General features: G+C 39.7%; 1 protein-coding gene across 3 annotated transcripts in view; it reads left to right on the top strand.

The window, feature by feature from the left end:
- Window positions 1–5,431: 5,431 nt before the first annotated feature.
- FUT8 (fucosyltransferase 8) overlaps window positions 5,432–26,737 on the top strand; it is a 100,975-nt gene continuing 79,669 nt past the window's right edge. For 2 of the 3 annotated variants that reach the window (XM_077180026.1, XM_077180027.1), the window contains exon 1: window positions 5,435–5,749. The gene's annotated coding sequence lies outside the window, so the exon portion shown is untranslated. Of the gene's footprint in view, window positions 5,750–26,737 lie in introns of all 3 variants that reach the window. The other variant, XM_054634732.2, reaches the window with a different exon arrangement.

Below are 26,737 nucleotides of genomic sequence, written 5' to 3'. Positions count from 1 at the left end.
GACAGAGCTTTAAAAATGCTGGTCTAAGCAGCTGAGAGTTTATGAAAACAAGTATTTCTGCTGTCAGCAACTGAAATGAGATCTTAAAGTGGGAAGTGCAGGGCCAACTTCAGGTGTTAGCGTCTACATTGCAGCTCATCCAGTTTGTAATGCAAGTTACATTGTTGGATTTTAATCCTGAAGTAGCTTTTACTGTGCATAGTTTTGGATAATCCAAATCACAAGTTTTGGATAATCTGTATTTTACTTACTCATCTGCAGGGACAAATGACTGTGTTTACACAGCTGTACTACTTGAGGCTCAGTTTAAAGAAAGAATGTACACATGGAGAAGATCCTTTTGCCTTTGCATTTACATTTCTGTCTTTCCAATATAACACAAGAATGGTCTCTGTTCTGCTGAGACGTAGAGACTACTGCTGTTAGTGAAGCTGTCCCTGCTTCATTTCCCCAGAAGAGATACCACTGTGCAGCTGTATTTTCCACATAATCATAGGCATCTCTGATATTTAATGAACATTCACAAGATGATTTTTTGATTACACAACTTATCCAGCATATTTTAATTGTCTTTGCCCTTTGTTCCTTTTGACCTTTAAGCCTTTGCTTGAAATAAAACCAGTAAATAGACAGAAACAAACTGCTGATTTGTAGTCAAATCAGACTACAATTCAAGGAGAAGAACTGTAAATGTGGAAGTGTCAAGAAAAAGTAAGTTTGTCCTGATTCATATAAACACTTTATTCAAATGCTTTGGGCACAGATAAACAGTCCTTGTGCAATGTTTGTTATGGTTTCACCTGCTTCAAGCTGGAAACTGAAAGTGTTTTGGTTAATGGGACAGAAAAGTTTCTTGAGTTGCTCTGCAGCTGCAAGTACTTCTGTATGTTATGATGAAGCACTATCTCACATCTTTTAACAGCAAAGCATCTCAGTAATTCAGATTTTTTTTGGTTTGTTTGTTTTGTTGGTTTTTTTTTCTTCCACAGAGGAGCAACCATTGCTTTGTAGTGCACTTACAGTGACTGGCTGTACCTGCTGGCATTTCCTGGAAAAGCAGAAATAAATTTTCATGATATCCTTTAATAGACACAGATATAAGTCTTAGTAAAAATGTTTTAAAATTTTCTTACAACACTACTAACTTGGGAGGGGTGTTTCAAGTATTTGAAATTCTTTTCTATGTGAAGCTGAGACCTAACAAGTACAAGATCTGATTTCAAGTGGAAAAAGCAGGAAAAATTCTGAGGGCTACAACAGAAACATCTGATGGATCCTTTAAAATGTTCTTTAGAATTTAAGAAATTTGGTTTTATATTAAATGATTAGTAATAGTCTTAGAATTTTTTTTAAAGTTTTATGTAATATTGGCAGTTTCTGTAATCTCATTCCTATTGTGTCTTGAACTACCTTTAACCCTTGTGACATATTTTCTGTAATTCTTATGTTACAGTTGCATTTCTGCAGTTTCCTGACTGGTGCAGTGTATGGGTACTCATTGCGTGTTGACTTCTACATGGAGGAAAAATTAACTGATTTGGATTTTTGGGGTTTTTTTCCCAACTCATCCTCCTCAGTATATAAAATCTTTATTTAAGAGGGACAAAAGCATAACACCCTTCCACTCCAGTTGCATTTTTTTTTCAAACATAATTTCTACATTTCTTTCTTGAATATACTGGTTCTTGAGCTGGTTCTACCCATGTCTTCTTCCTACTTCACATGACAAAACAAAGCTTGGATAAATGATGCTAGAAACTGTATTATTCTTTATAGCAAGCAAAGAGCAAAATATCTGTAACACTCTCCTGTCCTGATCTTAGTTTTAGTGATCCTTGAGTATTACCATTTTACAGTGGTCTGCAACAGGTAATATAGAATAGTTGGTATGAAATAAAGCCAATCTGCAGCACCAAGCTGCATATGGGAGGATTCCGGTAAGTGTGTGGTTTAACTCTGGTGTCACCTGAAGAATTGCATGTCTTTATAATGAAGTATTTCCAAGGTACAGTTATACTGCAATAAATAAAAAGTGTCCACAAAACCTAAAGTAATCAAAGCCCCTAAATGATGCTTAATTAAAAAAAAAAAAATAATCTGAGAAGTACTTTTTTTTAACATCCCTTCCAGCTCTGGTGATTCTTTCTTTTAAGTTTACTTTTACTACTGCGATAGCTAAAAACTGAATGTGCTTCTCGTCATTTAATATAAAGGGATAAGGATTTAAGGTACTTTTTGGAGGAGTTGTTGTTATCCATTAAGAGTGCTTTATGGCTCTGGTGTTCAGAGATAATGAAGAATAAGAGACAACTTGTTAACACTGCACAGAGAAATAGAAAGTTCACAAAAGTAGAATTTTGCTTCTAGGGAGGTTTAAATGTGGACTACAGTATGTGTTCATGTGTTTGGGGGGAAAAGCCAAAATACCTTTACATTCCATTTTAACTCACATTGCTAATCAGAGGAACTTCTGAGACAGGTGGCAGGATGTCTCATCAAAGTGAAACTAGAGTTGCCCTGCTGAGATTCCACCTGCTATGTGAAAGTCCTACCACCTTCTTGCCAAGTGGAAAGAATTAGCTGACTCCAGTAGATTTTGGGTTTGTATCAGGTAAAAGTGATTCATTAGGCTGTGAGATTGAGTGCTAGAAACTGTAACTCCACAACTAGAACTAGAATCCACCTTAAAATTGTTTAAGAAAATTATTTTCCTAACCATGGTGGTGAAAAATTGTCCCATATTCTAGTGTAAATTTCCCTTCCCAAGCATTTCAGAGCACTAACAAACTAAGGCTCTGCCCCTTGGTCATGAGATGAAGAAGTTGTTGGAGTCACAAGAGGCATTCTACACCTAAAAATGAGCTTTTTGTGGTGAAAATGAAATTAGCTGCTGGCCTTTCAGTATAATTTGGGAAATGTACTTCAAATTGTATGTACCTGCTGCATTTAGCATTTGTAAAAAGTTAGTGCTCTGTAACAGCACTCCCCTCACTAGCTGTTCATCTCTCTCCCTAGTAATTTAATTTTCTTTCTCCCATTATGTCATGGCTTAGCACAGCTCAGGTCACAAATTGCTCAAAATAAAAATAAGGCTGGTAGCAGTAGGTGCTATAACATGGTTAGAATTGCAATATAAATAAAAATAACTCCTAACTGTACAAGTTATGTGCAGATTGATCACATTTTACCCACTGGTATCTCCAGTGGATGCTGGGCATGGTACTGTGTAATTTTCTTCGATTTAAGATCATAAACCTGTAGCAGAGAATATCATGGGCTTGAAAGCAAGTAAACCAGCAGTAGTTTCCTCATTGTATTAAACAATTATTTGAAATGAACTTAATTTCACATCACAGTAAGTACAACTGAAATCAGCACGAGTGTATCAATGAAAGAGCCCATCTATTTTGGCCTGATTTTTGTCCAGTTTGCAAACATTGTATCTAAGAACTGTCTGCATTGAAAGTACCCTAATATTTTGTGGGTTAATAATCAGATTTATGTCCATAAAATAGTATTTTCCTACCAGACAGAAAAGACCCACCACAAGATCTCCACTTTTCAGAAGTCTCCTGAACAATTTTACTGTCTTTTAGAATCCTTCTCTAGGTGACATCCTCCAAGCAAAGGCAACATGCAGTTAAATATATCATTTGGAAAGCCATGCCTTGGTTTCTGGATCATCAGCTTCGAGTCACAGAATGATTTGTGTTGGAAAGGGGCCTTTAAAGGCCATCTAGTCCAAACCCCCTGCAATAAGCAGGGACATCTTCAGCCAGATCAGATTGCTCAAAGACCCGTTCAACCTGACACATTGCATATTTCCAGGCATGGGGGCTTCCTTCCCTTCCCTGCACTGCACACACTTTTGGCCCATTTGCATATACCTAGACTTTTAAAATGTTTTTGATTTATGGAACTGGATTTTGGAATATAAATCCTTGACTAAATTTGTAGGCAATATAATTGTTAGTAGATATAACAACTGTTGCAGTCACAGGAGCTAGCAACTGCACTCAGCGCTTGACAACCATCAGCAATCTGCTTATCGTCTCAATTTCTCAACTAATCTCTATTATTGTCAGTTAGGAATCAAAACCTTAGGGAAAAAAGATATATTAATTATTTCTGCATTTCCAGATTGCTCTGGAAGGTTGCTATGGGCACAGAATATTGTAACTCTTCTTGGCATCCCCCAGACAATGCTGATGGTGGTTGTGCCCCAAGCGCCATGTTAGCACGCAGCTGATCCAGAACGTATGAAGTCAAGAAAGAAAAAAACAACAGACACTGGCAGAATGTCTCACACCTTACAAGCTCATTTGTGAATGTTTATGACTTCTGGGGAAAAAAAACCCAACAAAACAAAAACCAACAAGAGGGCTAGTGAAATAAACCAGGGAAGACAAGTGTGAAGGAATATAGGACAGAACACCAATATGCAGGACAGCTCTTCTAAGCTCTGGGAGCGGTGCAAAAAGGATGTGATAGTTACAAAGTATCCATCCTTACCAGCTCTGGCTTTAACCGAAATCACAGTATCTTCGAACATACTCCTACTACAATTTCTACTTCACATGCTCCCTTCCCATCTCCGCCATTTGTCTCCCAAGCACACTGAAACATTATCGGTGCACATTGCAAACTTATAATATGTACATAGCTTCCCCAGATGAATCTTTAGGATACTATAGCTACGTCAAATGCCTGAAATTCCACATCCATCCGAGTTCACTCGTTTAAGTGCACTTTTGGGAAGGTTCTGTTAAGCCACAAAGGCGGAACAGTCAAGGATGCTTGGACGAGAGCGGGCCTCTCTCTAGTCCTGCTGTCACCTAGCAGACACAGAGCGCTCCTTTTTCTCTCATAATAGAAAATTTCGTGAGATTTCTGTCTTTTCTAGGGATCTTTGCATTAAAACCACAAAGTCTGTTCCCGGGCAGGATGCGCTGGCGCTGCGGGCGGGACCAGCCTGTTGCGGGCAGCAGCTGGGGCTGCGGGCGGCCCTGCCCGCGGGTCGGCATCGCTGCCGGGGACAGAGCCGCGCGGGGCAGGGACGCCTTCCCGGAGGGATCAAGCGGCACTTCAGGGGTGCCCTGGAACGCCGCCCCCGCGCCCGGTCTCCGCCGCGCTCCCTCGCGGGAGGCAGGAGCGCCGCGGCGGCGCTCAGCGGGCGCTGCTGCTCCGCGCTCACGCCCATCGCCGGGGTAAAGGCGGCCGCTCCCGCGGGCTCTCGCCGTCGCCCCGCGGTCCCCCGCGCGGCGGGGATAGCCCCGCGCAGCGATGCGGAGACGCTGCCGAGCCCGTCCCCGCCGCTCCCGGGGCGGGGGCGCGCGGGAGGAGGCGGTGGGGCGGGGGCAGCGGCGGCGCTGGAAGGTCCGGGGCGCGCATGCGCGCTCCGTCGCTCCGTGACGGGGGCGCTCCCGCGGCACCGGGGCCCGGCTCGCGCTCCCATAGGCTGCTTCCCCCGGCAGGCGCGCGCCCGCGGCGCGGCTCTTCCTACCGCGCTCGCGGGGGCGCGCGCTGCCCGGGCCGTGCGCCGCTGTCACGGCTGCCCGCGCGCCGCTCCCCGCCCTCGGCGCGCGCCCTGCCCGCGCCCCGCGCCCCGTCCCCGCCAGCTCCGCTCCGCCGCCGACGGGTTCCTGCTTCCGTCTGCTCCCGCCGCTCCCCGCCCGCCAGCTCCGCCGCCCCCCCGCCCGGCACCCGTGGCAGCGGCAGCGCGGGCTCCGCCGGCGGCGCCGGCACTCCGGTAAGGGGATGCGGGGGCTGAGCGGCAGCCGCGGCGGCGGGGAAGCGGGTACCGAGGCGAGACCGGGCTGCTCCGGCGAGCGCTCCCCATCTCTCCCCCGGGCCTGGCGCCGCCGCTTTTGCGACTCGGGCGCTGCTCAGCAACCACTGCCGCCGCCGCCGGGGTGGTGATGGCGGGGAGGGGGCCGGTCCCTGCCGTGTGCCGGGGTCCCCGTGGGCTCCCTCACCTGAGGGTCGCTGCTGGGGCCTGAGGCCGCCGGAGAGCGCGGCGGAGGAAGGGGAGGCCGGGGCATCACCGTGAGCGGCGGGGCCGGGCCGGGCCCGGGAGGGAGATGCGTGCGAGCCCCGGGCGCGGCGCGGACAGCGGGGTTCCCGCAGCGCGGAGCGCGGCTGCCGCCGTCCCGTGCGCCGCGGCCGCAGGGCGCGGGGGGCGGCCTCCAACTTTCCTTGTCCCGGGAACTGCGGCCGCCCGAGGGGACGCCTGCTTTTGGCAGGGAGGAATACACGGTGAGCGTGGGCTGTGAGGACGGACCTCACGCTTTGGGGCCGCCTGGTTCCTCGAGGAAGTGCTTGCCTGACACGGGTACAGAGCCTTCGGTTGTTGCCTGGGGCTTTTCCCACGGCGACCTTTCCTGTATTTCGGCACAATTGGTTTTGGTCGTGGATCCTGTTACTGGTAAGGCTCTGGCGATTTAGCCTTAGGCGAGTTAGTGCTTGATTATGCTCAGGTCTTTCACACGTGTGTGCAAGTAGTGCTAGCAGTGTGTTCTTGGTGCACTGCAAAGACCAGGCTGTGACCCTCTGCTTTCAGAAGCTCCTGGTTGAGGGTACAAGAGGCAGAAACTATAGTGCTGTGGTGCGGAGTGTACCAAGAAGCCTAAGGGCAAAGGCATGAGCTGTAAAATTGCTTGTTGAAGACTGTAACTTCCTCGGGGCAGTACCTGCTGTCCTTGCGCCCTCAACGCACACATGATGCACATGCTGTGTGTACACGGATGTGGCGAACAGCCCTGTGCTCAGAACAGTCGTGTACTTTATCTGCGATCTTCTATTAGCACTTGGCACCTCTTGTTCTGTGTGTGTGTGTTTGTACACTGAAACATACACATCAACTGAAAATTGTATGTTTCAGTATACATGTCTACATACACACACACATACTCTTTCTGTCCCCAAGTACAGGATCTTAATGTCTAGGCCTGAAAGTTACTGGTGTAAATACTTCAGAAAGAATGAGTGTGAAAAGGTTTCTTGATTTTGTAGTATTAATCTTATTTATTTTTCCAAGTAATTTTCCCCTGCAAGTCATCAAAAACTTCAGAGAAGTCTGAACTGCAAAAGCAAATAAGTGGCCAACTTGCCTGTGCTGCTGGTGCTTGGGGTGCTTTTACAGATGACTGTTACAATTCCTTTCATTATTAAAGAAAACTGGTTATGGGGAGTTGGTGACTCTGCTTTGATGTATTTCCAGTAGCATCTGTTTCTCCGGTTATTGCAGGTATGCTTACTGCCAGATTTTTAGTGATGCTTGTTAGGGTTTTATATGAATATTTACCTTAAGCAGGCACACTAGCATATTGCAAAGTTTGCATATTTTCCCAACTACATGTAATAAGACAGCCTTTTTCAAAGTTGGGAGTACAATTAATTACTCATATTTTCTGAGCAAAAAGTTCAACAATGAGAGAAGGGCAGGAATCAACTTGGAGTGTTTAATCAGGCAAATTCACTCTTTCAGTGATGTAGCTGCCAGGACATTTGACAACAAGAAGGTCAGTTGGGAGTTGTAGCTTTCTTTTCCTTTTAGCCCATTGTCTTCATTTGTTTAAAATTTTAGTGGTTTAATTAGCTGAACAACTGAAAGTACAGTAGTTCTAGGAAATACAAGAAAAAAATATGTTAGCTATACATGCTGGAGTAGAAATAGAGCCACTTCACCTTAAGTGAATTGGTAAAGGTTGTACTAAACCACATAGGGGCATCCCTTTGGTTTGACATCTGTGGTTTATGATCACTTTATTGCAACTTCAAATAGAGACTTGATTGTATAATTGAATGCTTATATATTACAAATATTGCACACCATTCATATTGTAGAAATTGTTTTTTTGATCCATTTCTGTCTTTGTGTGGCTGTATGGAATAGGTGCTTTATCTGTCAGATCTTTTCTAAACCAAATTATTTTCCCAGGCTTGGAATGTATGCAGTTAAAAATAATAAATGATAATTTTATTTATAGTTTATCAAATCAGTCTGTTCATTGACATTTCAATGGATAAAGAAGAAGAAGGTTTGGATTTGAGTATTTATATCTTGTTGCAGTCAGAATTAAAGTAAAAAGTCATGACTATAATCTTAGACTGGTCTGGAGGGGGAGCTAGTGTCAAAGCAAAACTGAATTAAATCTTGTTGTCTGGTCATAGAATATGCTTCTAATACATTAAGGAAAACAAATATAGATGATGCATGCTATGTATGATTGCATTAATATGCATCTCTTGTATGATGAAAATAATCTGAAAGTGAAGTGATGTGTGATTTTTTTCTGGGAAATAGAGTATGTATTTTGCTGTTTGCAACAAAAACTGTATCCAAAGAACTTTGAAGTTGCAAGATTAAGCTCTTACACATCATGAAATGGCAGAATCAGAGATTGTTGTAAGAAATGTAATGTGGCCTATAAATGTAGGGTTAAATTTTACGTTTTTCCCTACAATGTTGCTTTCAGTTTATAGTGTAGAATGGCATAGATGGTGTTCAGTGTGCCATACTGAATCCTTTTTCTTGGTATCAAATAATGTGTGGCCTCAATATTTTTTTATGTGCTGTTCATATTGTACTTTCTTAATTTCCTCTTTTGCTGTTTCATTACCTTCAGTCTCTAGCGCCTTCATGTTTCACTAGTAATATTTTCACATAAGTCTCCTGAGATATATTATGTATTCCTTTGTGTTGAATATCCAATTTAGGAACTTTATGATATGATTTTTCAAAATAATCTATCAGTGTTTTAATGATTTATGTATTCTAAGATGTTTTCCCATAAAGGTCTAATTTACTAACAATAATCTGGCTTTTTTTTAGTTGTTTTTAATAAACCCCTCAACAGGGATCCATGAATGCACATCTAGGAAAGACCTCATTGCTTGATTTGTAGTATGGCATGTGTTGATTTAGACTGCAGGGATAAATACTTAGCTCTGTTGCAGTGTTAACCCCAAGGTACTAAGTTCATTATTTTGATGAAGAATGGATTGCTCATTAAAAGTTTGTCGGGGGGTTTTGATATATTTTTTTCTTTTAAAGATGATTTGTGTGCAAGAAAGAAGAAAAAAAAATCCAGGACAGTATTAATTCCCTCACTTTTTCTACAATACCTGTCTTATTAACAACACACTTGCCAACATTTGCAGTGCATATGGCAAGGTCCTTATATAATATAATCTTGTTATTTATTGTTTTTCTAACACGTTGTTCAGTAACACAGCAGGAGTACCTTGAGCACAAGGGCACAGAGAACAAGATCAAATAACCTTTAATTTTTGTGATGTGACTATATATATTTTTTTAACCGATGGGTAGGTTTTTGATAGTCAGCTGTTTAAAACTCCATGAAATTCTTTGCACATAACCAAAATGTTCAACATTCTAGATTAAAAAAAAAAAAAGTCAGCAAACCTGATGGACAGGAGGAAACCCTCTGTCCTGTGGGATTGCACATATGACTAATATGCCTGTAGCATGTAAGTCTCTAAAAATGCTGAAATTTGTCTATTTTGCCATGCAACTTGTGCCACTTGAGCTAGCTGAGAATGTGATACTAGTAATTTGTTATTCAGCTGTACTCCAAATGATGTTGTCTATGTATGGTTTTCTGAGATTTTGAACTGTTTGAAAGTAGAGATGAAACTCTGGAATCTTGGGCTCTATTCCAGGCTCTGGGAGTGAATATATTCTGTTGGATGCTGATTTTTCTGCTTATTCCTTGTGTGATATCCCTGTCCCAATCTTCTTTGCCCTATCCTGAAATTTTTATCACAATTCTATTTTCCCCATGTAAACAGTTTGTTTCTTGCTAAAGGGCTTCTTATCTGGCATCCAGTACTATCCAGTGTGCATAGAGGTTCTAACTAATAAGTTATTTATACGAGTTTCTTTCACTGTTTGAATCCTTTCACAGTCCTGTCTTCTGTCTCAGGTTTCTGTCCACTATCCTCAGTTTCACATCCAGTTTTCTGTCATAAAAAAGGATCTCTCCTCTCTGTGTTGTGCATTTCCACTGGCTCCTGTAGTTCTGTATTTTGTAGTTTTCCCCCTTCAATTTTTTGCTTCATTCTTCCTGGCTTCCCTCATCTGAATTTGTTTTTTTCTTTTCATGCCTGTCTTCCCAGCCATCTCAGACTTGGTCTGTATCTCAAACTCAAGATTGTGTTCATTGTGTCAACTGTATCAGCTTTTTCCCACATTGCAGTTCTTTCTTTAGTCAAATTTTATTGGTTCCTCTCTTTTCCTTTTGTTTACATGGATAGTTTATGTTTTCATACTTGTTGGATCCAGCAGGGGTATCACTGAGAATAAATTTAGATGCCAGTGATCCATCCTGATAGTCAGGAAAGCAAGCAGGCCTATCAAGACTTTGTGGGGAACTCATGTCTGAGCTACAGTACAAAAATGGGATATACCAACAGGGGCAGCTGGGACAGGCTACAAAGGAAAAATTTAGAAAAATTGTCTTGGTATGTAGGGATGGACATCAAGAGAGCCAATGCTCACCTAGAGATGATGCTTAGGAGGGAGATCAAGGGCAGCAAGAAGAGTTTCGGGGGAACGGAACAGTCCAACTTAACACAACATTTTAGTACTTGAGTAGTGAAAAGCTGGACAAGTAAAATACAAGCTTCTTTTGGAATGTGATGTGTCACAGTGACAGTGGATCCAGATAAGGCTGGGGTACCCTGATCCTTCTGTTCCTTAGTGAGCATCACCAGCAAGGTCTCCCAGGCCTTGTGCTTATCAGGAGAGCAGCTGCCAGCAGTGGCTGAGGATTCAGCTGGGGATTATTGAGATGACTCAAATCCTACTAGTGCATGGGGCCTAAAGGACTGTGCCAGTGAAGGTTGATAGAGCTGGCCAGTGTCACAGCAAGGTCCTTCCCTAGCATCTTGGATACCAGGCGACCCTCTCAGTGGCTGAACAAAGGCATATGTTGCACCCTCCAGAAAAGGCCAAAATACAGCCCAAAGAGCTACAAACTGAGTAGCTTCCTTTTTGTCCCTGGGAAAATAGGGACATGGGTTTTCTTGGAACACATTTCTGGTCACAAGAAGGAAGTGAATGGGAGCAATAAACATGGATTTGTCAAAGGTAAATCATGCATGACAAGGCAGATTGCCTTCTATGGTAAGCTGACTGAATATTTGGAAGAGGTAAGAACAGTGGATTTAATTTTCCTGGACTTCAGCAAGATTTTCAACTCAATCTCCACTGATATTCTTGTATCCAGATTTGGACAGAACAGATTGCTGGAGAACTAGGAGATACAAAAAAGACTGGATGGATGGATTCAGAAAGAAGTGCTTAGTGTGTCATATAGGGAGGTTGGTAACAAGAGGGGTACTGCAGGGGTTTGTGCTGAATAGTGACAAAGTGTGCTCTTGTGCTTGCAGATGACACCAAACTGGGGTGAGATAGTTGTTCTTGATGATGGGGCTGCCATTCAGGGGGACTTTGCCGCTGTGAGCACAAGGCCCATCTGGAGCTTTATTCAAGAACAGCTGCAAAGTCCTACACTGGTGAAACAGGAGCACCTTGCAGTGATACAGGCTGGGGACTGACAGGCTGGAAAGCAGCTCTGTTGGAGAAACCTGGGGTCTTGGCAGACAGCACTCTTCCCATGGATCAGCAGCAGCATGCCCTGCAGAATCATGGAGGGGTTCCCAGCTACCAATGTAAAGCACTGAGGGCTACTATGGAAAAGGAAAAAAAAAAAAGAACTCTATCTCAGTCACACCCTATACAAAAGGACATAAAAGATCGTCCAATTCCAACCCCCCACCACGGGCAGGGACACCTTTCACTAGACCAGGCTGCTCAGAGCCCCATCCAGCCTGGCCTTGTACACTTCCAGGGATGGGGTATCCACAACCTTGCTGGGCAATCTGGTCCAGAGTTCCACCATTTTCACAGTAAAAAATGTCTTCCTAGTGTCTTATCTAAACTTTCCTTCTTTCAGCTGAAGGCGATTCCGCCTTGCCCTATCACTGCAGGCCCTTGTCAGAAGTGTCTCTCCAGCTGTCATGTAGACCCCCTTTAGGTACTGGAAAGTGCTCTAAGGTTTCACAGGAGCTTTCTCTCCTTTTCCTCTCCCTTTTCCTCTCATTCTCCACAAGCCTGGCTCTCTCAGCCTAAAAAAATGAAGGGCAGCAACATCCTGGATTCTATGAGAAGGAATATAGCCAGCAGATGGAGGGAAGTGGTTATTGCTCTCTACTTGGTGCTCATGAGACTGCATCTAGAGTGCTGTGCCCTGTTTTGGGACTCTCAATACAGGAAAGACATTGATAAGTAGAAGTGAAATTGGTGGAGGACTACCAAGATGATTAGGGAACTGGAACACTCATCCTGTGAGGAGAGGCTGAGAGAGATGGGTTTTTTCAGCTGGAGAAACACATGATCTCAGTGGGATCAAAAAACAACATACTGGGTTTTTTTTGAGGACATCACCAAGAAGATGGAGTCAGGCTCTTTTACTGAGATTTGTGGGGAGAGGACGAGATGGTGTTCATCAATTGAAACACAGAAGGTTCAGGCTTGATATAAAGAAAAACTCTTTCCATGGGGAATATTGAAGCTGTGTAGGAGGTTGCCCTGAGAAGATGTGTAGCTTCTGTCTTAGAGGTTTTCAGGACCCAAATAGGAAAGCTGAGCAACCCATTCTTATATCTGACTTCGAGTAGGAGATTGGACTGAGGGACATGTGAAGGTCCCTTCTAAGCTATGTTATCCTGTGGATCTTTAGTTCCCAGAAGTGTTACAGGAATGGAATAAGTACAGACAGAATATGTAGGTGGCTCAGCTGCAACATATCAAAACAAAATCAGTAACAGTAACATTACAGTGAGCTTGACAAAAGCATCACTTGTATGTCAGGGAAAGCATTTCACTGACTCTTAGAAAGATGCATGTAGAGCTTAAAGCATATGAGTGGTTAAACCTTTTGAAGAAAACCTTTTGTAATGAGGCAAAAGTGTATTTTTATGTAGCTTTCCTTGGAAGGAGGAAAAATATGTTTTGCATACCATGTAAACTTTGAATCAGCTTAGGCATGGACACCTGGAACAGAATGGGTCATCTTGAAAAGCTTTTGGCAACTTAAACTAAAAAATTATTCTTTTATAAGGAAGTATCTGTCAGCCTTAAAAATTGGTGATCTCTCTTGGTCGTTTGTCATGATATGTATGTATATTCATATTATGTAGCTCATAATGCATCATTTCAAGGTGATGATTTTCTGACAGCCTGTTAAATCAGATGCAATCAATTCTGATTTCCACCCCCCTTCCCCCGCCCCTCCAAATATTGTATACTAGATCCCTCAGATGATTATTTTTTCTTCCTGCTCTTTTCTCCCTCCCTTGCCACATTTTCAGGGTGAGGAATAAATAAAGGAAGAGAAGTAGTCCTAAGATGCAAAGAGCCCAGTAACTGTTTTGGAAGACTTTTGGCTAAAAGTCTGCAAATCAGAAGACTTGCCTGTTGCAGAGAATTACTATGAAATAACAGGCTGGGTGTACATGTATAGTTAAAATTTATTTTTCTTTTTTGTTATCTAAGTATGAGATGTTATATGAGGAATGATCTTTTTCTGAGGTTTTTGCCTCTTCATTGGTATTTGCTAACCTGTCCTCTTTACATATCTTCCCTAAAACAAATGGTGATTTCTGTAGCAAAGCGTAGTTTCCATGAATCAATGATTGTATTTAGTTCCTTCAAATATTAGATATTTATAAGCATAATGTGCATAATTTATTTCCAGAATATATCACTTTGTAAAAATAAATACTTCATCTGTTGGTCATTCTAAAGCTTGATGAAGTTTGTGCTTTTACAATTGCTTTGTGGTAGCAATACTCTGAATGTAAATGCTTTTTAGGAGAGTGCTTTCATTATATGTTTGCTTCATAATCTTACAGTATGATGAATAATTTTCTGTAATGTTAGAGAATTTCTTTTGTGAGGCAGTTAATAGCAATAAATATCACCATGACATTATTAATTCTGCATGCTACAGACTCTTTAGAAGCTTGTGGAACATTGCTGTGAATATCTTATGGACATCAATTTTGACTTGCTGTGAATTAAACTCTTTCTTCAAAGCATTGCTCTTACAAAAGGTTTTGTAAAAGAGCAGTAGGAATTCTCTTCCAATAACCTCCCAATGTTCATCCTTAGTTTGTTATATTACTTTTGTTGTTCTTCACCATAGTTTGTTTGCACAGTCACACAGTAACTTTTCAAAGTTTGTATGGGTACTGATATATTTGTTAAGCTTTTTGGAATTTATTTTTTGAAGGTTTTTTTTAATTGATGTAAAAAATATTAAAGTAAGTATTTATCCAATATGCTGTTTATTGAAGAGTTTCTAAACCATATCATAAAAATATTTGTTTAAATTATTAATGTATTCAATTACAAAAATTTCTTCTTAAAACCCTTTGCCTCCAAGGAAAAATCCTGTTGACCAAGTTCAGAATGTGAGCTTTCAGACTGCCTGGAACCTTTAGCTCTGTGCCTCTATTTATGATGATAAAATGTGTAGTATACCTGATATGCTGTACTTAGCTGATATTTTTTTCTCCTTTTGGGTGCTTGCTAAACAACTTTGTTTGTTTGACAATCAGTGCTCACACAGCAATAGCAAAAACTGTTCCCCCTCAAGGATACAGTGATCTAATGTGGCTGTAATGTGTTGATGAATACTCTCTTCCCCCACCCGCTTTTTGATTTTCTCCCAGCCCTAGTTGTATAAAACCATTCGTGGCAGGGCACCTATGTCTTTGGTTTCTCTCAGCTGCCTAGGCAAGCATTTCTTTCTTATTTAGGGCAAGATTTGAATATACAGGAGAAAAACTTAAATCAAACAGAAATGTTTTCCTTACTTTTGAGAGTTTCACTGGGACACCTTTGTGGTATTGTGCCATGTCTCAGTATTTTTTTGAAGGTTAGATAGCCTCTGCCCTTCCCTTTTCTGTAGTCTGGGGTTTAGAATGACTTGTTCACAGTTTACAGTCTTCTCAATGCATGTCTTCACATTTCTCTTCAATAACTAAATCTGTTTCACAGTTATCTTGGGATTTGTTTTTTAACAGTACAGCATCTGACTTTTTGATGTGTCTATTGCTTGGGGTGTTTTTAAGTTATAGCAGCTAGGACAGCATGAATTACACCTTCTTCCTCACGTGGCCCACTGGAGGCATTCAGTGGCATTGAAAGATGTTCTCTTTGAGTTATTCTTCATTGCTGATGCCTACTCAGCAGTTTGGATTTTGGATTGAACTGCTAGACATTCTCTTTGCAATGGTTTTTAGCTTTTAACATCAATGAGGTGGTGCTGGACTAGGTATCAATACTCTGAAGTTTGCTCTGCCAGGCTGTAAAGATGGATGGCAATTTTGGTAATATGGCAGCTTACATTACACCCTATGACAATTTTTTCAAATTCTGCAGATATATGCTTTGTGTACTTCCTAGGGAGCAGGGGATGTCCCCTAGCAGGTTGTTAATGTTTTTTTTCTGATGTAACTATTTTTTCAGTGGCAGCAGGATCCTTGTAATGCATGTGAGAAAGCCCTTTTATCCTTCTTCACTTAATTACAACAGATAGTGCTCTTACAGATGAGGAATTCAATATAAGTAGAGCACAGAAATGTTTGTCTCTCAAGGAGCCAGGCATACATATGAGATACGGAGAGATCAGCATAATTTAAAATGCTTGTTTGATTTTCCCGTACAACATACTGCAGAATCATGCATAGGTAATGTTAATAATTCTGCAGATTCTGTGTCTACAGAAGAGCTGAGAGAACATGGTCTGTGCTCAGTTGCTTGCTCTTAAGACCCTTCTGTATGTGTGCACAAAGTCACTCACAGTTTATCCTTAGGCTGAACACATCTAGGTGCTTCAAGCTGTTGGAACAAGAATAGGAAATATCCCAAGGACTGAAATCTGGCACAGGGTCATAAAACCATGTGTTGAGATGTAACAGGGTATGCTGGCATCTCTTCACCAGAGATGTTTTGATGCTACACTTTCTGAAGAATGAGTTTGAAATACTGTTTTACAGAGCATTGATTTTTTCTTCCAAATCCACTGTGTCTTGAAGTCCTGCAGCAGATAAGATCCTGCTGTCCTGGCTTTCAAGAGACAGTCACAGTTTTGTTACCAACTTATTTTCAGTTCAGACTTCCAAGACTGTGCCTTTTGTGGCACATGTTCTTATGTAGATTGTGAATACATTTACTATTTCAACTGTATTGGTCTCAGGCTTGCAGTTTAGGTGCTGTGGCTATTTGGGGTGGGCTTGCTCATTCTTCAGAAGAATGGAAGGGGAACTGACATGTTTGTATGCTGACTGAGTGGATTGGTTAACTGCATGCATGTCTCCAGTGTTGGTTTGTTCACAGTTACAGGTTTCACCTGTGGTTAAAATCCCCTTTTATCCAACTTTTAATGTCAAGTGGACATCATTAGAAAAAGATTAAATCTAAGTCCTTTTGAGCTGCAGTTTTTGCTGATGTGACATTGATTCCCCCCCCCCCTCCCCCCCACCTGATCTTTGAGTGGTCCTTTTATATTTGTTAACTTTGGGGATGTCTTTTGTAGTACCTTGGCCTGTCTGATTCTAGGTTTTCTCTTGCTTGCCTAACATCCTGCTTTCTCCAGTGGAGAGCCCTTTTCTTAGAGGAGAGATTTGGAAGAGGAGCATAAAATTGACTGTGGTACAGATTTTCAGGTGTTTTCAAGTCATGCCATGCTGATTAAGGCATTGGTATGATATCCTGAATGTCATGGAGTCATAGAATGGTTTGTGTAGGAACAGACCTTAAAGATCATTCAGCTCCACCCCCCTGCCATGGGCAGGGATACCTTTCACTAGACTCCCTTCAGGTACCGGAAGGCAGCATTTAGGTTACCCTGAAGCCTTCTCTTTTTCAGGCTGAACAATCACAATTCTGTCACTCTTTCCTCATAGGAGAGGTGTTTTGCTATAGATTGTTTAGAAAATGAAATGGCTAATCTTGGGCTTTAGATTTTATAGACTTATATTACTAACTTTTTATGCTTTCAAAAATCTGAGCTAGTAAATGGAGGTAATATTTTAGTGTCCCATCAGAAATGTTAACCAGGGTATCAATTACATGGTTATATTTAGAAATAAGTGGAAAAATAGTAAGCAGAATTGTCTCTTACTTATTTCACAGTGCTATTTTGAAGGTGCATGCAGATTCTGAATGGCTTTCACGCTGAGTCAGGCCTTTTGAATTTCTTCATGTTCATATAGCAAGTATAAATACAGAAACTGTTTTTTACAGTTCCTAAATTTTCATTTAAGTATATTTCTTTGTGACACTGATGTGAAATGCTACAATATGGTCATACTGTGTTAGACAGCAAAGGTGCAACTTCGGTGTTCCTGAAAATTGTTTCTTGCAGAGAAGTTTGTAAATAGTGGGTAAAACTCACTGGCAACTGTAAGTCAAATATATTTAGCCAGGTTTTTGTTTCTTAAAGGGGTTTACTGTAATCTGACTTCTAAGACAGTAAAAACCTGCTTGTGTACCTAATGTTCTCTGTGCCATTTGTTATGCAAGACCTTGAAGTCATAAGCAAATAGGAAATCTTTAGATTGCTAACCTTTGTTAGTGGCTTTTCTCTTGAAGTCTTCTACAGTAGTACTTAACTTCTTACTGTCCCTGGCAGAAGCAACCACAATGAAATTGATTATTTATCTGGTTTAAGCATGCCTTATCAAAAAAGGTTACAGTTTTAACTGTTCTTTTTGAAATCATTAGTACTGGGAAATTGAAGCATTTGGAGTGCTCCTTTGGACAATAATTTTCTTGGTTTTTGCTTGAAAATATTTTATTTATATGGTGTTTATTAACTGACATCACCTGGTGTTGAATTGTATCTAGAGCTCAGGGCTCTATTATGGCTTTTTTTTATTCTTATGTTAGGTCAAATGTGATTGTAGGTAAAAAAATGCTGTGAACTGTGGATTCCCATCTGAGAATTCTTCAGCTGTGCTTGGATATGCTGTGTGAAGACTTACTGTTATTTTGAAGGTAGATAGTCCCAGATGTGCAGTTAGTATGTACTAACATAAAAAAATTGAGTGTGACAGTATATAAGAATAAACAATGGTTAACCAAAATGGAATATTGTCATTTGAACTGATTTCTAATGACACTTGTACTATTACAGGTGTCTGTCTCCTCTTAATTGCACTAATTACATATGTGTAATTGGTGACAGCACATATAGTATATGTTAGTAAAGTTATTTAGAAGGCAGAGTCAGTACTTGAGGGTGCATTTTGAGCTTCAACAATTTTGTCTCTCATCTGTCTTTTATCTTGTACTTTCTCAGCTTTAGACTATTTCCTGATGGAAATGTATGAAATGTAGTGACAAGTTTGTCCTTCTTTATCCAGCAGGCTCTCTAATGAGTTCACTGATGGACAGCACTGATGTCAAACTGTGTCTCTGTAAAACTAAATGTACAGTGAAAGCTGCTACAAATTTTGCTTGGATATCAGGCTTGAGATTACATATAGGTTTTTGTAATGTTGTCTCAATGTATTTTATTTCATGTTCCCCAGAGTTCATCCATATACTCCCTTTTCTTTTCCTACTGTCCTGTTACTGGGATCAGGATTTAGCAGAAACCCCATTTTCATAATTCTGTATCTCTTGGTGTTTGAGTACTGCCTTGTTTTCTTGGCTTGGTGTCTGCCAGCATCTCTTGACTGATGGGAAAGGGTGATCTATGGTTAAATGAAGCAGCTGTTCAAAGGGAAACAGAAGTGATGCTCGGTACAATTTATAAAGTTCTTTGCTGTTTGAAAACTGGGTTATATATATAGTGTAGATTAAACTTATCCATATTATATGCATATAGATGGAGGTATATACAAAAATATATAATTATACCAGATTATGCTGGTTAGATAGGGTGGCTTTTACCACAGGCATTGGGCATTGTAAGGAAACCTAACTTACTACCAATGTATTCTTGCTTTGGGTATGAATGAAGCTTTTTGTGGAGCTTTTAACCCACAGTAAATTTGTTGCTGTGTCTGTCTGCTCTCCTTCATACCTTATAAACTGAAAGAGAAAAAAAGATGAAATTCAACTTGGTTGAAAATCAACATGTAACTTTTTTGCTTTTTATCCCTAAGTAGGAAGGACATATGTATAATTTGCTAAATATTTTCTTCATAAATTAAGCATGAGAGGAGTGAGAAAGTTATACAAGATTGGCTAGTTGATAGTAAAAGTGGGAGATAGGGAAATAACAACCACTTCAGGAGGAACATTGAAGTGTATGTTTGAAGGAAAAGGCTCTTAATATCACACTGCTTTACTCTGTTTGTGGTGAAGCCTGCTCAAGGAAAAGATGTCAAAAATTTTTCAAATACCAGCAACTTAAAAGACCTGAAATCTCTCTGAAATGAAATGTACTCTAGTATTAGTATGTTTTTTCCCCCTAACATTTAAGTTCTGTAAAACTTGGTGTGTAGTATCAAGGAATATATTCAAAGGCATTTTCTGCTGCACTGAATGATATAAATTACATGGGTTTTCTGTATAATATTAATACTATGGAATTATATTTAATACAGATTTTCAGCTTTCTTCATTATCAGGCACCTAACAGACATTGCAGAAAGGTCTTTCAGATTTTATTGTTGAAAATCCCTGACCACTTCTTTGATCTTAATTCCAAGGATCTTAAATTTGATAGTTTTCTTGACTTGGTTTGAAGATTTGTTTGAAGATCTACCTTTGATTAACCTGTCTGACAAACATGAACATTTACCATGTCTGATAAACATGAAGCTGCACTGCTCTCAAGGGAAGCAGTGTTGTTTGTTCCTTTTTTTCTCAGCTTCCTGGTTGCTGAATGCTGCTTGCATCTGTTCTTAGCCTTCCCACGGAGGAGCAGTGGCAGCAGTACAGAATTGATACTATCTTTGAAATCTGCACAGCTGCTGGTATGGGTCTGAGTCACAGCAGTGAGGTTGACCACAATCTTGTTAATGCACTGCTACTTGACCAGTCAGTTAATAAAAGCAGAATCACTCAAGCTGATCGATGATAGACTTTGAAATAAAGTGCTATGATTTTTATTTGGTTCTTGTTTGAAAAGCTTTAAAGGAAAGATGAAATTACGTATGAATTCTTAGTAAAATTTCCATAGCAAAATCAAACCATGTGCTCACTGTGGGTAGGTTTGAAGAACTTACCCTTTTCTTTCTTCATTTTTTTCTACCTTCTGAAAAAGGTGAGGCATCTAAGGCACAATAGAAAATGTGGTTTCTTTCTTTTAATTTACTAAATTAATTGTTTCAATTCATATGTAGAGGATTTTTAATAATTCTGTTGGTATTTCTCTTGTGTGATCACATCTCTTTCAATATAAATTATCTCTGACATTAAAAGACTTGAGTAATGGTATTTGTAGGGGTAGCTGGTATTTGCAGTGTAAGGTGTACACTTTTTTAATTTTTAAAAAACTTTACCTGCTTTATGTCAGAGCTTTGATAGTGTGAATTAAATTCCACAGTTTAAAATGATCCTGCCAAATTAATAGCAAGATTCTCTAGCTTTTTTATGTAAATAGGAACTAGAAACAAATAAGACCTTTTTTTTTAATTGGCTTACAGCCATGTTCCTTTGTGTTGTTTTTTCAATATCACAGTTGTTTTTCAGTGAAATGTATGGTACTGTCTTTATTCTGTGAAGCTTGCTGATTTTTTTTTTCCTGTGACTGTCAAACATTGTCTTTTAGTGGGATGAACTTTGTCTTTTGAACTAATTACTGGAACTGGTAACAAATAAACATGAGGCTGTACTGAATGAACAAATTTCCTCCCTCAAATTCAAAGCCTTTAAAAAAAAATATTTGTTTCTTGACCCGATTTTAAATGAATGGGTTTTGCCAACATTTCAGCTTGTAGACTGTTATTTCTACTATATGTTGACTGTATTCTCACTTAACAGCATTCTTAATTGGGTTTTCCTGACATCTTTTTTTCCAGTATTTTCATTCATTAGCCAGTGTCTACAGAGTGTTCTTTCTATGTGATTTTCTTTCCTTTAAATTTTCTCGTTCTTTTGGTTGAATTTCTAAAGATAGTTACTACTTCCTCCTCTTTTTTTTAATGTACTTTTCCAGACTTTATCTGCACTTAATTTTAGTTTCCTTAAGCTGGTTTAATTTCAAATCCCTTTTGACTGCATCATCACTAATAAAGTGGACCATTGTCTGTTACTGAGGACAGCTGGCACAGATTGAGATTTGTCCTTTCTGTTAATCTTTCAGCCTTAAAACAGGTAGCTGTGTGCGCAGTGCTGTTGGAAGTTTTCCCAGCCATGTGATAACCCTCAGATTGTTCCCAGAGGTTGGGAGAGTGCAGTTGGCCTTTATCAAAAGTATTTCAGGACTTGTTCTGACCTGATGATTTGCATTTCAGTGTCTGGGAAAATTTTAGTCATTAATATATTGATGTAACCTTTCAGGTTAACTTTTGTAAATGCAATTGTTAAGCCAGTTACTAACTATAGGTTAACTCAGTTTTATCTATGATCTGCTTCCTAAGAGGCCTACTCTGTGAATCATTAATATTAAATCTGATGCTTTGAATGATTCTGCTAGCTGTCTAGAAAAAAAACCAAACTATATCCAACAACCAAAAAAAAAGGAAATAAACAATCTCAACAGTCTATCCAACTCCCTCATCCACTTAAGTTTTCTGGTTTTGTAATTTGTAGGAGGTCTACGTTTTCCTGCTCATTGTAACTTCGCCATTCTGATGTTATGCGGAGTGTTTGGCTTCTTTTGCATTCTGTATTTCAGAGCAGACTAATCTGAAGATATTCAAGAGAAGACTTCCTGCCCCACCCTATATATCTGTCCTCCCTGAGCCAAGTATGCCTTCTGACAGGATGGAGTATCTCACGAGATGTCTTGTGTCAGTTGAGTTATATTTTTGTTTACTTTCCGAGATTTCCAGCTACCCTTTTTTTAATTCCCATAGTTCTTGTGTTAGCTTGCTAGAAGCAGAAGTTTACAAAGAAGCTCTGGAGATATTCTACTGTTTGCCACCTTCTCCTCCCTGTGACCCTTTAGCTACCCACGCTTGCCACTCATTCCTTTGGAGCTATGATCTAGGTTGCCATTTGTAAGTCTGGTTATTTTATTAAAGAGGACAGTCTTTGCCTTTAATTTGCTCACTGGTGATTTGAATGACAGCAGAGTTTTAGCCTGCCAGGCTGGGAAGCACAGATGGCACTTCACATGGCTGAGAAAAAGTGGAACTCTGGGGAAAAGAAGCATATGTTTTCCTGGATTTGAGAGAACTAAAAGAGGTCCAGTGCTTGAAATGTTTTTCCAAATTTTCCCCAAATTTGCATCATATGTGCAATAGTGTAATGCATTAGCAATGTTACTCTAGCATACAGGAAATTCTGTAAAGTGAAAAATGTAGGCCTGCAGACGCTGAGCAACAGTGATGTGTCTTCTAGGTGTAATGGGATGTGTCAGCTAGGGCCATGTAAATAAAAGGGAGAAATGAGTCAAGTGGTTGGGCCATTGTGTCTTGAAGGAGAGGAGCAGGAAAGAACTTGAGAACTGTGCAATAATTGGTTTATTACCTTCTGAGTCACCTGCCTCCTGGCAAGTGGATAGGTTAAAAATGTGTTTATATTTGAGATGTTATTTTGTAATTCAATTCTTCATTTGGCCCTTTAATATGTCCATGAAAGAAGTCGGGGATTGTGCACTGTTTTGTGTACTGCATCAGTTTTGTAGAGTGGTCTGAGTTTGTGCCTTGAGAAGCCATTATGTGTCAAAATTTCAATATCACGAAGAACCTTTGTACCTTAAAGCAGTTATTTTTTATTTTCTTCTCTAAAGGATAAGCACTTAATGATACTAAGTTTTGTTCCTAATTGTTATTTATGCTGTTAAAAATGGTGTACTCTTAGAACAAGGTCAAAGTGGCAAAGTACTGTGTTACAAAGAAAAACAAGTGTGGGGAGATCTTTGTCTTTTATACTTATTTTGATGAGTATTGAGGAATAATGCTCCCAGATCTGGCTTGATTGAAAGTGGAATTTCATTGACCAACTTCTATGTCCTTCTCAAACCAGTGGTAATCAAAGCTTGTTTGAAGGGGAACCTCCTATACCAAATTGAACTGCAGAAAGAATCCTGTGCACTTCTCTGCAAAACAGATGATTCCTGGGAGCTGCTTCTCTGGCAGTAGAAGTTTGATGATTTGACTTTGTACCTTGCATATGCCAGCTTTTTTCACTCTTAGCAGTAAGGAATCTGAAGGAAAAAAAAGCAACAAAACCAAACCCCAAACTATTATGTAATGTATATAGAAAACCCTATATGATTTTTTTAAATATATACATTAAAAAGAATAGCTTTCCTTCTGTCTCCATGGGACGTTTTTCTTTCCATATTTGTTTAAGGAAATTTGACTTCTTCATTAGAAACATATATTATCTCTTAAAACTGGAAGAATCATGTTCTAAGCCTCACTTGGGCTTACAGAAGGAATAATTTTCCATTTCTTTTTCTTTACCAGTTTACTGATTTAGTTTGTTTGTTGGAAGTGGTTTTGTGGTGTTTCAATGTTTTAAGTTGTTTAAAATAGATTCTTTTCATGCAATGTTCTCCCTACCATAGGTTCAGTCACTTCTCTTGAAACTTGAAACTCTAGAGCTGGCAGTGGAAAATGCGGGTGACTTTACTAAAAAGCTGGTCTGTGTGCTTCAGAGATTGCTCGTACTAGAGAAGGTAGGATTAGCATGCTTAGGAGTAGCTGTGTGTGTTTGGAGTAATAGAAAATGTTGAATAAATAAAATATAGGTTGCAAATTCACGTACTTGAGCACTGGTGAGAACTCTGGATAGACCCAGACTGGTCACCCAGAGGCAGATTGCTGTTGTATGACCCAGCTCCTGATCTGCCTCCTTCTCAGATGATGTGGCTTGGTGAGAGTAACATGGTTCTAAACCACACCAGCTGCTTTCTAGCTTTGAAAAACAGATTGTTAGGACCGGCCAATAAAGCATTCGTTGATTTACATTTAGATTGGCATTAGCTCTGATCACAGTCACACTCAGAGAAGAGCAAGTCATTTGGATAAGAACTGCTTAGGCTGAACTTGCCTTCTTAAAGGAGAAAGAAAGCATTTGGCAAGTAGGACCTGGGAAGAAATAACAATAGTCTTTATTGTGTGTGAGAGCATATATGGGAGAGAAACATCTGAAAATAAATATATCTGAGGCATAAATTTTTGAGCAAATCTAGTTTGAAAATCAGAGGATGAGGTTTAGTCCCAGAAATGGGGAGAAAGAAACTCAGTGGCTCAAGATGATCTTTTATATATCTAAGAATACTGTGTAAGATGATGAGGTTGATCCTGGACTCAGAGAGTAGAGCAGATAAGGAAGTATATGATTCTTATTTGTCAGAAAATTTTCAGTTTTCAGTTCAAATTCTGTTCCTCAGATCTTCCACTGGTATCCTGTCCATATCTGAAGGGAATGTTTATTGTTTTTATTTTTTTCTATTCTTAGTGCATAGTTTATCTTCTTCTGAAGCAGAGACAATTTGCATTCTCTAAAGGTGGGATTTTGGGTGACGTGTCTGGTTCATCCTGTGGCATTGGGAAAGTAGTCCTGGCCTGGCATATGGGTCCAGGGTCTGTGTTCAGAATTAAATCAGTTTGCCCCAGTCAAATGGAGAAAGGATGGGAAAAGTGTTTCCTTTTTTCTTCCTCCTTGCTGCAACCTTCTGTATTCCTAAGGTGATATAGGTATTTTCATGTTACACTTCTGTAGTCACTAAAGCGTGGCATCCTTGAACTCTATGACCTTGCTCTTGTTCTTTCAAATCTTGTGTCTTTTTGAAATGCAACTTAAATTACATGAAAAGTGTTGATGAAATGTTTTGGACTTGGTTTTGGTTGCAATGCAGGAGACTGGATTGAACACTGCAGATGTTATTGAATTCTTTCTAAGGAAATATATATTTTTTAATAAATACATGAATTAAAAAAAAAAAAAAAAAAGAGAAAAAAGGTAATGACTAGTCTTTGTACATCCAGCAATTCAAAGTCAGAACTGGGCATATAACTAAAACTTTCTATCTGTAAGTTCACTTCATGACCTTTATATCCAAAAAGATCTGTGTAAGAGAGCAAATTTATCTGGAAGGAACAACTGTCTAATTAGTGATGTTTGTAAATACTCTTGAGGTGGTTGAAACAGAAATGCAAAGATTTTTTTAAAATACTTTTCAGTTTTTACATTATGAACAGAATTCAACTCTCAGGGATTTATTAGCAATACTGGCCTGTAAAATTGTAAACTTTTTGGTAGATTTGAATGTTTCAGAGTAGACAGGCTGTTTTAAGATAATCACAATTTATGTAAAGTGACTGCATTCTTTTTATGGAACTGTGGGAAAAAACCCAAAGAGCTTTATTTCTGTCCTATTGGTAATGTAGGGCATGGGGATTTGTCCAGCCTGGTAAGACTGGAAGGCCTTTTGGTACTGCTTGCAATTCTGCTGCTTACAAATAAATCAACTTGTAAATTTAATAATAGTTCTTTTCGTTACATGAAATGTAAATGTTTCCACTTCATGTTTACCATGAGCCAATCTGTCTAAATCTATTTTTCCGTATGTATGGCTCACATAATGTACTACCTTCTCCTTGTTAATGAGGCTGGAAATATGAACTTGTAAGAAAATACATCATAATGCTTCATACAAAAGTAAGAATAAGCATCATTCTAGACTATGCTCTACTGTGTTCCATGTAGGGCTACCTCTTGCAGCATGTGGACTCTGAATTTTCTTCTGCTTGGCTTCTTAAGTCACCTTCAGCTGAAAGTTTCACCTCTCAATTTTTGTGAAGCAGGCAGTGTAGCTGATTTGATGGGTGCTACAATACAAGAATGAATTTTTTTTTTCTGATTTTTCTTTTTATACATGGAGCAACTGGGTTGTATTTTTTGGTTTCTGAGATACTTTATCACATCAAAAGCCATAATCTTTTCATTGAGTGCCTTAGCCAAGTATACCCTATCAACCTCAAATAGAAGTGAAAGTAGGCTATCTTCCTGTTTCCCTCAGGCTTTCCATTTTTGGAAGTTCATGGGCTCTGACTTTGTAGGTGCTGATTATTTAAATAATTTATTACATGAATAGGAAAACACAGAATCCAGATTTGTTTTTTATCACTGTTGCTGCTTTTGAGAGCTTTAGAGTTGCCAATTCACCTTTAACAGTACAGCTGCTGAGGCTTCTCTTTGAAATAGAAATAACTTAATTTTCATTCAAAAATAAGAGTAATTTGGCAGAATTGTAATTGTAGTAAAAGTCAGTTATCTGAAGCATTTAATTTTTTTTTTTGCCTTTGTTCCTGTTCCTGGAACTATTGTTGCTTTAATTGGTTTCCTGTTTCTTTTTTTTTTTTTTTTTCCTTTCATTCCTTGCCTTGAAGTCAGGTTCACAAATAAGCTTTTTCAACAACCAACTTCTTGCTGTTTAAAATAGTTTTTTCGTCACTGAAGGAGTTGTCAAGCGCTGTAACAGGCTGCCCAGGGAAGTTGTTGACCTCCGTCCCTGGGTGAGTTTAAAAGATATGTAGATGTGGCTCTTAAGGACATGGTTTAGTG

Source organism: Agelaius phoeniceus, chromosome 6 (genome assembly GCF_051311805.1).
Source record: "Agelaius phoeniceus isolate bAgePho1 chromosome 6, bAgePho1.hap1, whole genome shotgun sequence".
Taxonomy (NCBI): domain Eukaryota; kingdom Metazoa; phylum Chordata; class Aves; order Passeriformes; family Icteridae; genus Agelaius; species Agelaius phoeniceus.
Note: the sequence above shows the minus strand (reverse complement) of the source record. Positions and strands in the feature narration are given on the sequence as shown.